This window comes from Peromyscus maniculatus, chromosome 14 (assembly GCF_049852395.1).
Source record: "Peromyscus maniculatus bairdii isolate BWxNUB_F1_BW_parent chromosome 14, HU_Pman_BW_mat_3.1, whole genome shotgun sequence".
In the NCBI taxonomy this organism is placed as follows: Eukaryota; Metazoa; Chordata; class Mammalia; order Rodentia; family Cricetidae; genus Peromyscus; species Peromyscus maniculatus.
In genome coordinates this window covers 23,827,690-23,841,659 of record NC_134865.1, presented here as the reverse complement: position 1 = coordinate 23,841,659, position 13,970 = coordinate 23,827,690, and the positions used below count along the sequence as shown (strand labels likewise).

At 36.2% G+C, this 13,970-nt stretch overlaps 1 protein-coding gene across 8 annotated transcripts in view; it reads right to left on the bottom strand.

Annotated features, from left to right (window-relative positions):
* The window catches only part of Nova1 (NOVA alternative splicing regulator 1), a 124,248-nt gene that overhangs the window by 63,225 nt on the left and 47,053 nt on the right, over nucleotides 1-13,970 (bottom strand). Inside the window, exon 1 of one of the 8 annotated variants that reach the window (XM_042260645.2) lies at nucleotides 2,730-2,827. The exons of the other annotated variants lie outside the window; for them this stretch is intronic. The gene's annotated coding sequence lies outside the window, so the exon portion shown is untranslated. Of the gene's footprint in view, nucleotides 1-2,729; nucleotides 2,828-13,970 lie in introns of those variants that run through there. 8 annotated transcript variants of the gene reach the window in all.

The window sequence follows — 13,970 nt, the reverse complement described above, 5'->3', positions numbered from 1 at the left end:
TTTTTTAAAAATATCTGGTTTTAAAACATATCATATATATATTTTACACCTGTTTGGGACAAATGTAAAATATATTCCTAACTCAAAAGATGGAAATGGTGTATAACATTTAAAAATTCAAAAAAATTATGAGTTGTATTATTTAAAACATATATTGTTTTAAAAATAATTTAATGTACATAAAATCTACCTCTAAAAGTTTCCTACTTTGGGCCTTCTATTTTCTCACCAGTGTCACTGTGGTCCTAATATTACTTAATATTACTTTTTCAAGTTTTCCATGATAGCAAGATGTTGCCAGAGCACTATTGACAGGTGAATAAGTACCTATCATTTAAGCAGTTAACATTTTATATTATTTAGGCATCTGCTTCATTTTTTTCTTATTACAAAATAGAAAATTATAATGCAGAGTATAAATCTGCATATTCATTAAGGTTTAGTTATTCTTATCCTAATATTTATTTCTGTCTCAAACGATGAAGTGAATGTTAATTTAATAATAATCCCAACTGCAATTCTAGCCATTCAGAGTCAATTAGAGGAGCTCATTTTCCTGTAGAACAACCACATAGAGACAGTTGTCATTTATTCTATGGTATGACAATAATGTCTAAATAACTAGACAAATGCTCCAAACTCATCTGAAAAACACAGTTTGCTGTGATTTCAAAAGCAGGGCATCTCCATTAAGTTCAAGAAATACAGGCATGAACTCAATGCATTTCCACCTAAACCCCCCGTTGAAATTGCACAAATTAGAGCTACATTTTAATATCTGATTCACATAGTGAAAAACTGAATATAGTAAGTTGTCAAGATTACAATACCACATACTAAGTTTAAAACTTAGGTATGCTGTATAATTTGGAACACACTCAGTCAGTGACAAGTATGGATGATGACCTTTAAAAAACAAAACAAATCCAAATAATATATGAAACATTGCTATTCCTTCTAGTGCTAATAAAAAGAAATATTGAGCAACAGTTATGATTTATGTGTTTTTAGAACACGCAGGAGTGAAAGCAATTTTAATATTTCATAAACTGATACTGCCTTCTTGCTAGAGAGACAAACTGTAATATATCTACAGTATACTTTAAAATATTAAGATTAGTTAGCCCTTTATTAAGTCTTAAGTCTATACAAATGAGCTAAAAATTAAAATGTATTTTGGTAATATTTAAATAAAATTTCACTCTGAATATAAAGTATTTTTTCTAATTCATTTGATTAAACAAGTTTTTGAAAGTTGTATTAAGCATATTTAAAAAAAAAAATCCTGCATTTCCAAACACGGTTTTTCTACTACAAAATCAGAAACAGTATAAAGTCTCTTGAAGGAAAACTGCTACACCCACAGCACTTAGCTGCTAACTATCACAAATATTCTAACTTGAAGAAATTCGCACCCAAACATAATATAAATCACCAACTTGAATACATGGAATTTTACCTGTGTTCAACAAAAAGATTCAAGGAGTCTCTAGAAAAATCTCTTCTATCTACTTCATTATATAAGTAAATAATGAAGCTGTTTTGAAATTAGTCTTAATCATGTGTAAGGGAGACTCTATAGATACAGATGTGTGAAAAACGTCTTCAATTTACAGTTCAGAATGGATACTTATTTAAATCAAGTGACAATATGTGATTTGTGATTAAGACTCTAGAAAGATAAAGGGGCCCTGATTTCTTTTTACATAGAAATGTGGAAATGCTCTTCAAAAATAAATAAATGAAAATAAACAAACAGCAAATCACATCATTGAATTAAAAAACAAAATAACAAACCAACAAAAAATCCTAAAATACTAAAATGAAAATGCCCATACAGATATTATAACAATACAAACAATTTTTTTTTTTTTTAGACAGAGTTTCACTATTACAGCTACAGCTGTCCTGGAACTCACTACGTAGAGCAGGTTGGCCTCTAAGTTACAGAGATCCACCTGCTTCTGCCTCTGGGTTCTGGGATTAAAGGCATACTCGACCACCACTAGGCTAAGTCTTTTGGGTCATTTTTTGAAGACTCTTCTCAAATAAAAATTTTAATGAATTTTTTTATAAAATAAAATGAATAAATTTTCCAAACTACAAATACTAAAGAAAGTACTATTTTAAAATTGGTTATATAAACAAAATTATTAAATAAATGGGAGACAGAGACCAAATACATTGTGTTTAAATATTTAACTGCTTCCTTTCTCCCATGCCTACATTCAAAATATTTTTGTTTTTTAAGTTCAAACTTGGTCTTTCTAAATTAAAGACCCCAACTAAGTCCCTCACATACTGGTGTTGTCTCAAAACTCTCAGCAGACAGCATCAGCACCAACAGGCAGGCCTCCCCTAGCATGGCTGAGGAAGAAGCTTCTGTGGTAAGGCTGAGGGCCAACCTTAACAACATGGCTCCATTGCCACATGAATGCTCTGGACACTTAAAAACTTGAACACAACTTGATTCCTTTAGACTTTGGCCTGTGAAGAATTTACCCCAAGATATTTTAGTTTCTCTTGGTTTTCATGATTTAATTCCCAAAGAGTGGTACATCCATCTATGTGGTATTCAACTTGGTACAGGTCAAAAATCACATTTAGAGCTAGGGAGAGAAGCAGTAAGTTTACCTGACCTCCACAGATTTGTCAAGGACGCTTCCCAGCTATCTGTTACTCTCTCTGACTGAGTTTTCCAGTCTACGGTGGGTACACAAGAAACTTACAGTCTATGTGGTACTCCTAGTCAGTGTCACTCTGCAGATGGCACAGTGGAGAAAGACCTTCTGTACAGGCCCATGTACAAGATCCTCTGCGCTGCCGGCACCTAGGGGAAAGCGCGCTGTTAAACAGGTGCTGCGTTCCACCTCAGCAGTGGCTGCAATTCGGTGGTGGGTGAAGTGATTCCTGTACATACATACAGGGGTGGAAAGTACTATAGAGAATGAACATATTTAAGAACAAAAGCGACTGTGTGGGAACTGCCACAGCAAAACAGAATACATCACTCAGTCACAAGAGACCTACACAGAGGACTGCCTCTCATTTGAAGGCTGGATGTTGAGAATGACTGCAAGGAACGGAATACAGCTGTTCAATTCACAACACAGTTATAGACCAAATAGAAAACATGCTGAAAAATAAACCGAAGCATATATTCATTTATGACATTATTTCAACAGAAATCCATCTAAAATAAGTAAATATACACAGTACCATCCTTCACCGTTCAGCTAGTTCACTGGTTTTTGTTGTTTTAAGATAACAAATCAAGGGGGGCAGGGGATCCAAACCAGGCTGAGTTACCAAACTTGAAGCCATGCCACAAAATATATCAAAAGACAAATACAAAAAAAGGAACTCCAAAATTCTAAATTATTTTATATTTTAATTTTTAGTGAAATGACTAGTTATCAACACCTAGTGACAAATTATATTTCAAATTATGAAATTTTAAAATGATCTCATACAGAGGATAACTGTCCTCCTCCAAAGTTGAGCCAGGTTACAATCTAGAAACAGTCATTATCCTTGGACCACGTAAACACTTGAGTTAATTAAGAGTAAGACAACTTTGCTTCCTTAATATTGAAATGTATTACCACATTTTGACCTTACTACACTAATACTCTTCCATACGATTCACCTTTGACTGAATCGGAGGGCAAAGAAAACCAGTCTCTCCAAGAGGCCACTTCTCCTTCAGGCTGATGGGGCACCCTCATTTCCCATCTCTACTATAGCTCCTAGGTTTATACTTTTCTCTATAGGTCATATTATTTTGTTTAACTATTTTTGTTTAATATTTAAAAATATTCATTTGGGATCATGTTATCAATGACAATATTTATTTCAAAAATAAGACTAAAAGTGGCAGTTAGTAGTAATTAATAGCAGGCACAAATAAATATGAAGAGGGAAATTGAAATAATATTTTATACTTGCAATAATATTTTATATTTCTTTCTCTTCTCTGATAGAACCACTGGCTTAAATGTCTTAAAACTATCTATTGAACATAGCAGCTATGTGTGCATGCCTCAGGCCATGTTAATGTGTGCTCTTAAGATATGTAGAACAAGAGGGAACTAAAAACCTATCACCATGACAAAACTCAGCTCACATTATTTAAAGAAAACTTAATACTTCTGAAATTCAGATAGTCTGTATGAAAAGTCCAAAAAGCCTGACATAAAATGTATTCTATGGTGATATTTCTCCTTGTCCCCCAATAAAGTTTATCTGAGGATCAGAGGAAAAAGCCAGCCACTATAGTAAACACAGAAATCAGGCAATGGTAGCACACGCCTTTAATCCTATCATGCAGGAGGCAGGGATCTGTCTGGATCTCTGTGAGTTCAAGGCCACACTGGGAATAGAGCCAGGTGTGGTGGCACATGTCTTGAATTCCAACACTAGTTAACCATAAAGACCTGGAGGTCTGTACAGACAGACAGGAAGTGACAGAGCTGGGCAGGAATAGGAAGTGATGTGGCTGGGCAAAGAGAAGAAATTAGTTGGCAGGACAGAAAGGCATATAGGTGTGAGTATACGGGAGTAGGTCTCTTTGGTGGAGGATCTCCAAGTGGGTAAGAACGTGGCTGGTTTCTTTCTGCTTTTCTGATCTCTCAGCTTTTCACCCCAACAATTGGCTCCAGGTTGTTTTTTTTTTAAATTAATAAGACAGTTTAGCAGTTCGTCCTACAGTATCCTCTAAGTCATATATTTTTTTTTAAACATAATCAGCTAGTTAAGACTTTATTTACATTGGTACATTGACTCAGGGTAGTCAGAAATAGCTACTACCATTCTCCATTCAGTTTTGTCTTTCTATAGCTAAAACACAGTATGAAAAAAAGCATTTCATTTTAGGGGCAGCATGCGGTAAAGGAGAAACAATAGAGTTTGTTGGTCTCTTCATTTACAAAACAAGGTCCAGGAGTTCCCAGTTTTCAAATATAAAGCATACAGAAGCCAGAAATTCTGTGAAATTACAAACGAAAACAAAGACATATAAGTCTCTAAATTCTTCCATGCGAATGGACCATAAAGCTTTTGTAAGGGTCTCAACATATTCTCCAACATCCCTTATGAATTTCAAGGGATTTCTATTGAGTGACTTAGGAAACTCAATGGAATAAGTAGAAGTAATCTTGGTAAATTAATGTGTGCGTCTAAGTAGCTGCTGCTTCTCATGTGACATGAAGACTTCCATTTATAGTGATGATTGAGAAAAACACAAACCCTGCATGAGGCATGTGTTTTCAAACTTGGCTCATATACCGTAACTGGCAGTGACTAGTAACTTGCAAAGAGCTATAGCTCAGGTCAGCAGAGGTTCTTACAGTGCCCCACACTCACTCACTGCTCCATAATGTCGCTTTCATTTAGCAGTATCTTCTAAAGTTTATAATCACAAGCCATACACTTCAACAATTGTTTGACATTACAAAACCACCAAAGGTAAGTTGAGGCTTCTGACTCTGTTAGTGTGCATTCCTTAGTGCTACATTACAGTGCTCTGCCTCTTAGACTATACTCACTTTCAAAAATGGCAGCTGTGGACAATTTGGCTCCAACTGTTTACATAAAATGATTTATTTCACTTCCTTTATCACTCTTTCCTTTTCATCACACATGAGTATAAAAAGTCATTAAATTTGTAAAAATGCAGCAAGAGATTACATTTTTGCAAAGATAATGCTATTAATGCTCTGGTTTTAAAAATTATTTTTCCAGACCTTTAGAAATGCAGTTTTCTGAAGATAAAAGATAACACAAATTCAAAAGTATACATGCTTTTAAAGAAAGTCTTTGAACTGCCACAAGCAGGTACATTTTGTCCTGAAAATAAACTCAAAATATTCCATATTATAGAAGTGCATTTGTGGTACTTCTTAAAGTGGGATATGCTCTGAGAACAAGAAAGTGACAGATAACTCAACATTTATTAAGGATACTCAGTGAGCAACCAGGTTTGTTAATAGAGATGACAAAAACACAATGTTTCCCAACCATTCCAATATAAGGAAACTTTTCTATAGACTTCTGTGGTAAGGATCAGATGTTATGTACTGATCTGTTAAAATATATACACAACAGGAGACAGACAGTTTTATGTGAAGGTGGAGCTGAGAGGGGCAGAATCCAGAATCTGAACCAGAAAGGGTGAGTGGAGAATACACAGGCAGGAACTCTAAGGACAAGGATATGACAGGCCCAAGTATGTTATGAAATTATAGCATATTTTCCTCTAAGAGGGGCATTTAAATAACCAGTCTGTGAAATGCACTCAAACACCATCTTGGAAAATGAAATTAATTAGAGATACGGATAATTCAACTGAGGAAATGATTATAGGAGCATAGATTTTTAGAATACTAAAAGGGCTTCCAAAATAAAACTTACAGAGTTTAGAATCTAGCTTAATGGTAGAGGCTTGTCTAGCAAGTGTTAAGGACTTGGGTTTGAATCCAGAAAAGCACGGCAAAACAAACAATAAGTTATATACTATGTAAATTCCCGGACAAGTAAAAACTATAAAATAAGTCAAAGATATTTTCGGAAGTGTAAGTCTAAAAGAAATGATTCATTCATTCACTCCACAACAAAACACTGTTTCTTCTGTTTCAGGTACCATGCTATAGACTGTGTAAAGCAGTCCAGCAAAGGGTCAACTCCCTCAAAAAGCATATGTTAACAGAAGAAATATCAAGCCATTAAATATAACATGTAGTCAATGCTCGGAAGTAGTGTATAAACTCAAAACACAGCCAAGTTATGAAAAAAGAATGGCATACATACTGTTAACAGACACGGTGCTCAAAGAAGCCCAAGGAAACACTATTTCCAATTTAGTGACCAACTACTTGGCATGAAAACCCTGCAAGCAGACTGAAGATTAAGCATGATTACGTGGTAGAATAGATTTCAAGGGACCCAGAAAGAGTGGAACTACCAGCAAGATTAGCAAAATGTTGTGATGGGATAAGGCGGGATTTTCCTCCTAAAGAGACAGCCTTCCATAGCTTCCACGAGTGACCATTCCTCAGCTCCTCTTGCTGCAGAATGACTCTCTATGTACCTGTCATTAGTCATGAGACCCAACTGAGATATACAGTGACAGTAAGTGAAAACAGCCAAGTAGAGTTCTAAAAAAGCTGAGGGAAGGCTGCTGGAGTTAGACTCCTGCTTGGTAGAGTTACTTCTTATCTCAAACCTCTTTCTTTCTTCTGCATCCATCTGAAAAGATGAAAAAGAGACCTGCAACTGGAAGACAAGCTGGAATGGATTGGAGTCACTATTCTCCAAGTGTCTTGCCTATCAAAGTAACTTGATTTCATTCAAAAGGAACAGCATGACCCAGAGGTTATATACAGTGCAGAATCAAACAGAAACGATAGAATGAAAAATCCAAACTGAACAGTATGACACCCAAAACACACCGCTCCTACAAAATATTTGGCAAATATGCATATTAGAGAGCTAGCAATTGTTTCTCAGGCTGCAAGGAAAGCAGGGGAACTAATGAAGTGCAAGGCAGAGGAGCAGAGATCCAAGAAAAGCAACAACGAAGATCTCAAATAAGTAAGCTTTTTCTCTTTAGCCTCACTTCTCCCACAGGCCAGTCCAAGGGTACAAATGGTAAGGATAGCTCAATCTCTACTTGCAGATGTAAGCACAGTGAAGGACTTCATGTTGACCTCTTCTGCTGCCACATTCCTGGACAGTCCACATCTACACAGCATTAAGCAACATCAGAGAAGATGCTACAGACTTTGGAGAAGATATCATAGAGATTACACACATCTAAAATGTCCTGAGTAAAAGAACCAATAAACTCTGGTGTGATTAATCATAACCAAGGCTCATACCAAAGACAAATAAAACCATGCCAAATTTGTACTCTACTATTATGCCTCACCCTAGCCAGTCCTGTTTATGAAATAGTTATCAAGACGGAGCTAGCAAGTGACTCTAACTCGTTGTTTTCTTGACTATCACAAGGATACTAGGCAAAATATCAGCATTGCCTTATATATTTATTCTTAGTAACATCCAGCAATTGGCCTAACTGTGGGGTATATAAGAAAATTCTTCAAGCTTTTCTTTATATAGAAACTGGAGCACTGTGGACCAGTGACAGGGCTCAGCAGGATAAAGCATTTAGGGTGAGATGGACGGAGTTAGATGTCCCAGACCCACACAGTGAAGAAGAACCAACTCCTACAATGTGTCCCCTGATATTCACACAGCATGTGCAATGTCAAGCACATGCCCACCCACAATAAATAAATGGAACTTTAAGTTTTAAAAAGTCTGTATTAAAATTATGGAAATCTGAAAGATCTTATCAGGAATACTAAGTGATTAAAATCATGTAAATGCAAATATGTTGCAGATTTATAGAGACTATTTGGTTTTACAGAAACTAAAAAGTAAAGGCTGACAATGTAGCTCAGTGGTCGAGTACTTGCCTAGTATGGTCACTGTCTTGAGCTCCATCCTCAGCACTGTGAATAAAACAGGAAACCTGAAAAGTAGAATTCTTGAAGACATCAACCAGGAGACTGTAGATAAAACATGCTCAAAAATAAGAAAAGGAAAATGTAGATTTCTTGTTTCAAATGAACACTTGATATTTACATTTAAGAAATCGAAAGCAATCTTAGAGAATGTTCTGGTCTAACACAGAATTTAATAACATAATATCTTCCTCATCTTCTGAGAATTTAACATTTAAATCAATATTTGAAGGGGGATTCTCAAAAACTTAGGTACCTGGTTTTAAATAAAGGCATCAGCATTTTACATAACTAAATTATACACGACCTTATTCCTGTTTAAATGTCACACTTTTAAGGATATTGGAACATTCCATTGATGCTTCTAACTGTTAGAAGAACCTCACTCATTTTACAATCACTTGTCATCCTAAGTCAGGACACATACAATTCAACACAAATCTTCTCAACCACTCCTCAGAGGTACAAAACAAAGATGACTATAACTTATAATTATTTACTTTTAGAAGATGAAAAATTATTTTACTATTTCCTATTACTATATAAAAATTAGTCATTCTGACATTAAATAATTAAAATAATCTAGTATAAGGCTAACTGTCAGAACACAGTCCAGAATGGAGAATGGAGTAATATGAGAAAACTCCAAGAAAACATGACACTCAAGTCTTGTGACTTCTGTTTCTTCAAAACACCGAACTGTTCTTGCAATGTGTTTCTGTGTTCCTCCTAGGTGTAGTGGATACAAGTGAGTTACTTCACCTGATGTTATTCATATACCTTAATGGAAAAACATGTTTTTGCCACATGCAGTTTGTCCTTGTGATTGTAAACTTTGGTGACTCTTGTTAATTCTCAGGGTATAGATTGTCTGAATAAAGTTGGCTATTGCATGAGACGTTAGTCTGCCTCATTTTGCGGCCCTGCTCTTCCCGGCTCCTGCCACCAACTAGAGAAGTAAACAACTAGCAATATGTATTCATGATTTACGTGAAGACTATTACAAACTCTGATGAATGAAATTAAGAGATCTAAGTGAATGAATGATGTGTAATCCACCTACATGGATAGGAATACAAATCTGGTAAGATGTCAGCTCTCACTAAACTATCCTGCAGATTCAGGGTACTCCCAAACAAAATCCCAGCAAGTTATATTAGAGACATCAATTAATTAAAAGGCAAAAGATCCAGTAAGTGAGCATAAAACTGAGGGAAAGAATGAGATCGAAAGACTGATGCTCTCTCACTTGAAGATGTATATAAAGTTACAATAATCAAGCCAGTGTGGTACTGCTGAAGAAGAGATAAACTGATCAACAACAAAAAAAAAAAAAAAAAGAAAGAAAAAAGAAAAAGCAACCAAAAATACACCAATGTAAAAAGAGTCAAATATTTTTTCACAAAACAATAAAGGTAGTTCAGTGAATGAATGAGTCTTTTAACAAGTCAATCCAGATATGGACAATAAACCTTTCACAAAACATTAACTCAAGATGAAGCAAAGACTAAGTTCCTCACTGTTACTGATAAAACCATACAAGAAAGCAAAGAAGAAAATTTAGGTGACTGTGAGATTGACAATGATTTTTAGATACAAGGCAAATCTTATTAAGGGAAATTGATCAGCTGAACTTTATGAAGAGAAATCTTCTGCTCTGTGGAAAACTACAGGAATGAAAGGGTTAATCAGAGATGGAGAGTGAATATCTGCAAAATTGCATCTTGCATCTCACCAAGGACTATTATCCAAAATATGCAAGAAGCTTAAAAAATTCAACGATTAGAAAACAACCAAATTTATAATAGAGAAAAGATCTGAACAGATGCCTCATAAACAAGAAAAGAAGATGGGAAAGAAGCATAGGAAAAGAACCTTGACACCACCTGTCTATTAACTTCCTAGGGCTAACTAGAAGACATTGATGGCTAACTCAACAGAAATGCCCATACCATACATCTATATGCTCCAGTTAAAAGCTGGAATTTAAGTATTGGCAGGATGATTCCTTCTTGGAGTTTTCTGCGTGGTTGGAGATCACAGTCTTCATGTCCTCATGGCATTTTTCTCTGCATGTTTATATGCAATTTTCCCCTTAGTAAGGAAAACAGTCACAGTGCATAAGAACCATTGTTAAGAACTCATGTTTACTTGATTATATTCTGTGAAAATCTTCTTTCTAAATTATATCACCAAGGTAGTGGAAGTCAGGTCTTCCTACACATGAATGTTGGGGGAAGGGACTCAACCTGGATCAGTAGCTCATTAGGGAATGGCAATTAAAACAACAGGATGCCACTACACATCCATTTTAATGGCTACAATCCATAACACCAATAATATCTGACACAGGCAAAGATACAGAGCAATATGGAAAACTTGTTCACTGACGGTGGGAATACAAAATAATGCAGCCAGTTTCAGAAACAGTTGGGCTTATTTATGTTTAATACAGTCTTATTCTATAGTTCAGGTTAGCAAGAAACTCACTACATAGCCTGGGCTGACCTCAAATTTACTGCTGTTGTCCTGCTCCAGTATCCCAAGAACTGAGATTACAGGCCTGAGTGGCAATATCTGCTTTGAGTAAATATACTGTTATGATACAGCCACCATGCTCAGTTAGATACCAAACATAGCTGAAAACCTACACTCAAGTTCACATCAATTTTACTCACAATTGTCTCAACTTGGAAATACATCTATTCCTTAACAGAGTGAAGTCCCACTAATGATTGGCATATAATCCAGTGATTAAAAAAAAATAACCAGCATGCCTTTAAAAGCCAGAGGGGACTCTGAAACACATATTAGCAGTAAATGGAAACTTGAAACAGCAGCTCATGGTGTAGCTGTGGATGTGTCCTCTTCTACACTTGTACACATAGAATCTACAACAAAAAGAGAGAGTCCTCAAACGTGGATCTGATTTAATCACATCTCTATGGCCTCATCTATGACAGCTGCACCATGGAGTACAAGACTTGGGGCTGAGGGAACAGCTGAAGAAGCAGGAGAAAGAAGGCTATTCTGGACTTTTTGCCGAAGTCTGTATGTATCTCAAACCACTATTAAAAAAAGTCCTCCATGCCTAGCTTTCCTCAACTAGCTAGTCTTGTTTGGGGTGGAGGCCTCGTGGGCTTTTCTCAGTCCACTTCAGCATGTCTGTCCACTGTTGCCATCCCTGCTCAGCTCACATTTGGGCATTTGTACTGGTGAGACTTCACAGATGTAGCTTCTGATGAGGAGACAGTCTCACAGCAAACTCCCTGATGCTCTGTCCTTTACGACCACTCCACCATGTAACTCCCACAGTGTTCCCTAAGCCTTTGAGATTGGAGTGTTTGGAAGAAGTATCCACTGGGACTGGGATCACTACACAATTCTGCATTTTGATTGGTTGTGGTTTTTAGAAGTGGTCTCTGTTGCAAAAAAGAAAATTCCGTGATGAAGAGTGAAGACTACACTTATCTGTGACTATAAGGAAAAATGTTTAAAGATTGTTAGGGATTGTGCTGGTTGAGTAAATTAGAGGTGGTAGATGCTCCTCCAAAACCATGACTTCAACAGCACTGAGTAGTTTGCTAGGTTTCCAGACATGTCTCCACTCGTGTTTAGTGGGTTTCAAGTCCAATGAAAGACGTGTCGGTTGCTGCCAAATTATGTGCGCCACTAGTGCACCATTAGGGATATAGTGCCATGACATATATTGATGTGGTTCCCAGGCATCAGAGCTAAGTAGGACTGTTGGCTGCTTCACTCCTTTGGAGGCTTGCATGGTACCTTCTGGTATCATGAAAGGCAGTCCTCAGGAAAGAGGCATTCAGGTCAGTTCCAGCTCAGAGGTCTCTGAGCCCTGAGTCTGAAGTGCATTATTTCTTCAGCATTAGGGACTTACCTACCTCTGGGGAGCAAACAAGGGCAAAAACAAAAGTTTATATGTTTTAGGATGAACAACCTTGACCAACAACTCAAAAGAGGACTTCTCATGTTTGGTGCTTGGATTTTTGTTAGATGGTCTTTGGCTCAGTTCAGATGAGAAAAGTTCATTAAAGCTACATATGCATATTTATACAAAGAATTACATGTAATATAGGTATTTATTTTTTAGTCAAATAGTTAATAGATTCCTTGTGAATTTTTCAGACATCCTGATTGCTAGGGAGGAGCACGTCATTTGGTTATCAAGGTCCAAATGGTCAGCCATGAAATAATATATAAAAGTAATATTATATGGACTGAGAATATTTTAGAAATGTATTTAGAAAAATATATGTGTATACACATTCATATCTGCATGTAATAACAATTAATGAAAAAAGATGGAATGGATTTGAAGGAGAATGGAAAGAGCTATATAGGAGCATTAAGAGGGAGGAAAGGGAAGAGAGAAATGTAATTATAGTATAATCTCAAAAAATATATGATTGTCCTAGTCTAAATATCAAGAGATAAAAATTTTAGAGAAATAATAAGGCAAAAATCATAGTGTCAATATTAGTTTTCAGTGGTAAATCCCAAAGGAATCATAGGAAAGACACGCAATGTTTTGTTCTTAATTTTCATTTTAAATCGTATTTTATGTGTAGTAATTTACATATTAAGTAAGTCTACAATGAAACGATCTGAAACAGTCTTCTACCTTAAGGAAGTCTTAAAAATCATTTTTAATGTGTATGAGTGCATTCACATCTTCTGCATCAACTTCTTACTTAGTATTCCTGACATTTCTAAGTTACTTTTACAACTTTAACATACCATTCCTTTAAAAAACAGCTATTAAAGCTAAAAAAAAGTGAAGTAAACAGGAAGCTATATTAAAAAGTACAATCCACTAGCAAAGGGAAAATCAATTTTCTCCAATGAAGTATCATGGGGTATATCAACCACACTCCAGGCAGACCTCATACCCAGGAGTAGCTGGCCAATGAAAAACTGACTCTATGTATTTTGGTGGGCTTTTTGTCTCATTTTGCTTTTACTTTTTTAATTTAATTTATTTATTTTAAATCCGGACTGCAGTTTCCCCTCCCTCCTCTCCTCAAAACCTGCCCCCAATCCACTTCTCTGTTTCTGTTCAGAAAGGAGCAGGCCTCCCAGGGGGACCAAGGAAGCAATGCATATCAAATTGCAGTAAGAGTAAGCAACTCCACTTGTATGTAGGCTGGGCATGGCAATCCAGTATGAGGAATCTTTATTCTACAGCTAATATCCACTTATGGATATTACCATGTTTGTCTTTCCGGGTCTGGGTAACCTCACTCAGGATGATTTTTTTCCCATCCATTTGCCTTCAAATGTCCTGATGTCATTGTCTTTAAGAGCTGACTAATACTCCATTGTGTAAATGCACCACCTCTTCTTTATCTACTCTGCGGTTGAGGGGCCTCTAGGCTGTTTCCAGGGTCTGGCTCTTATGTTGTTGCATTTTTGTCTTCTTGG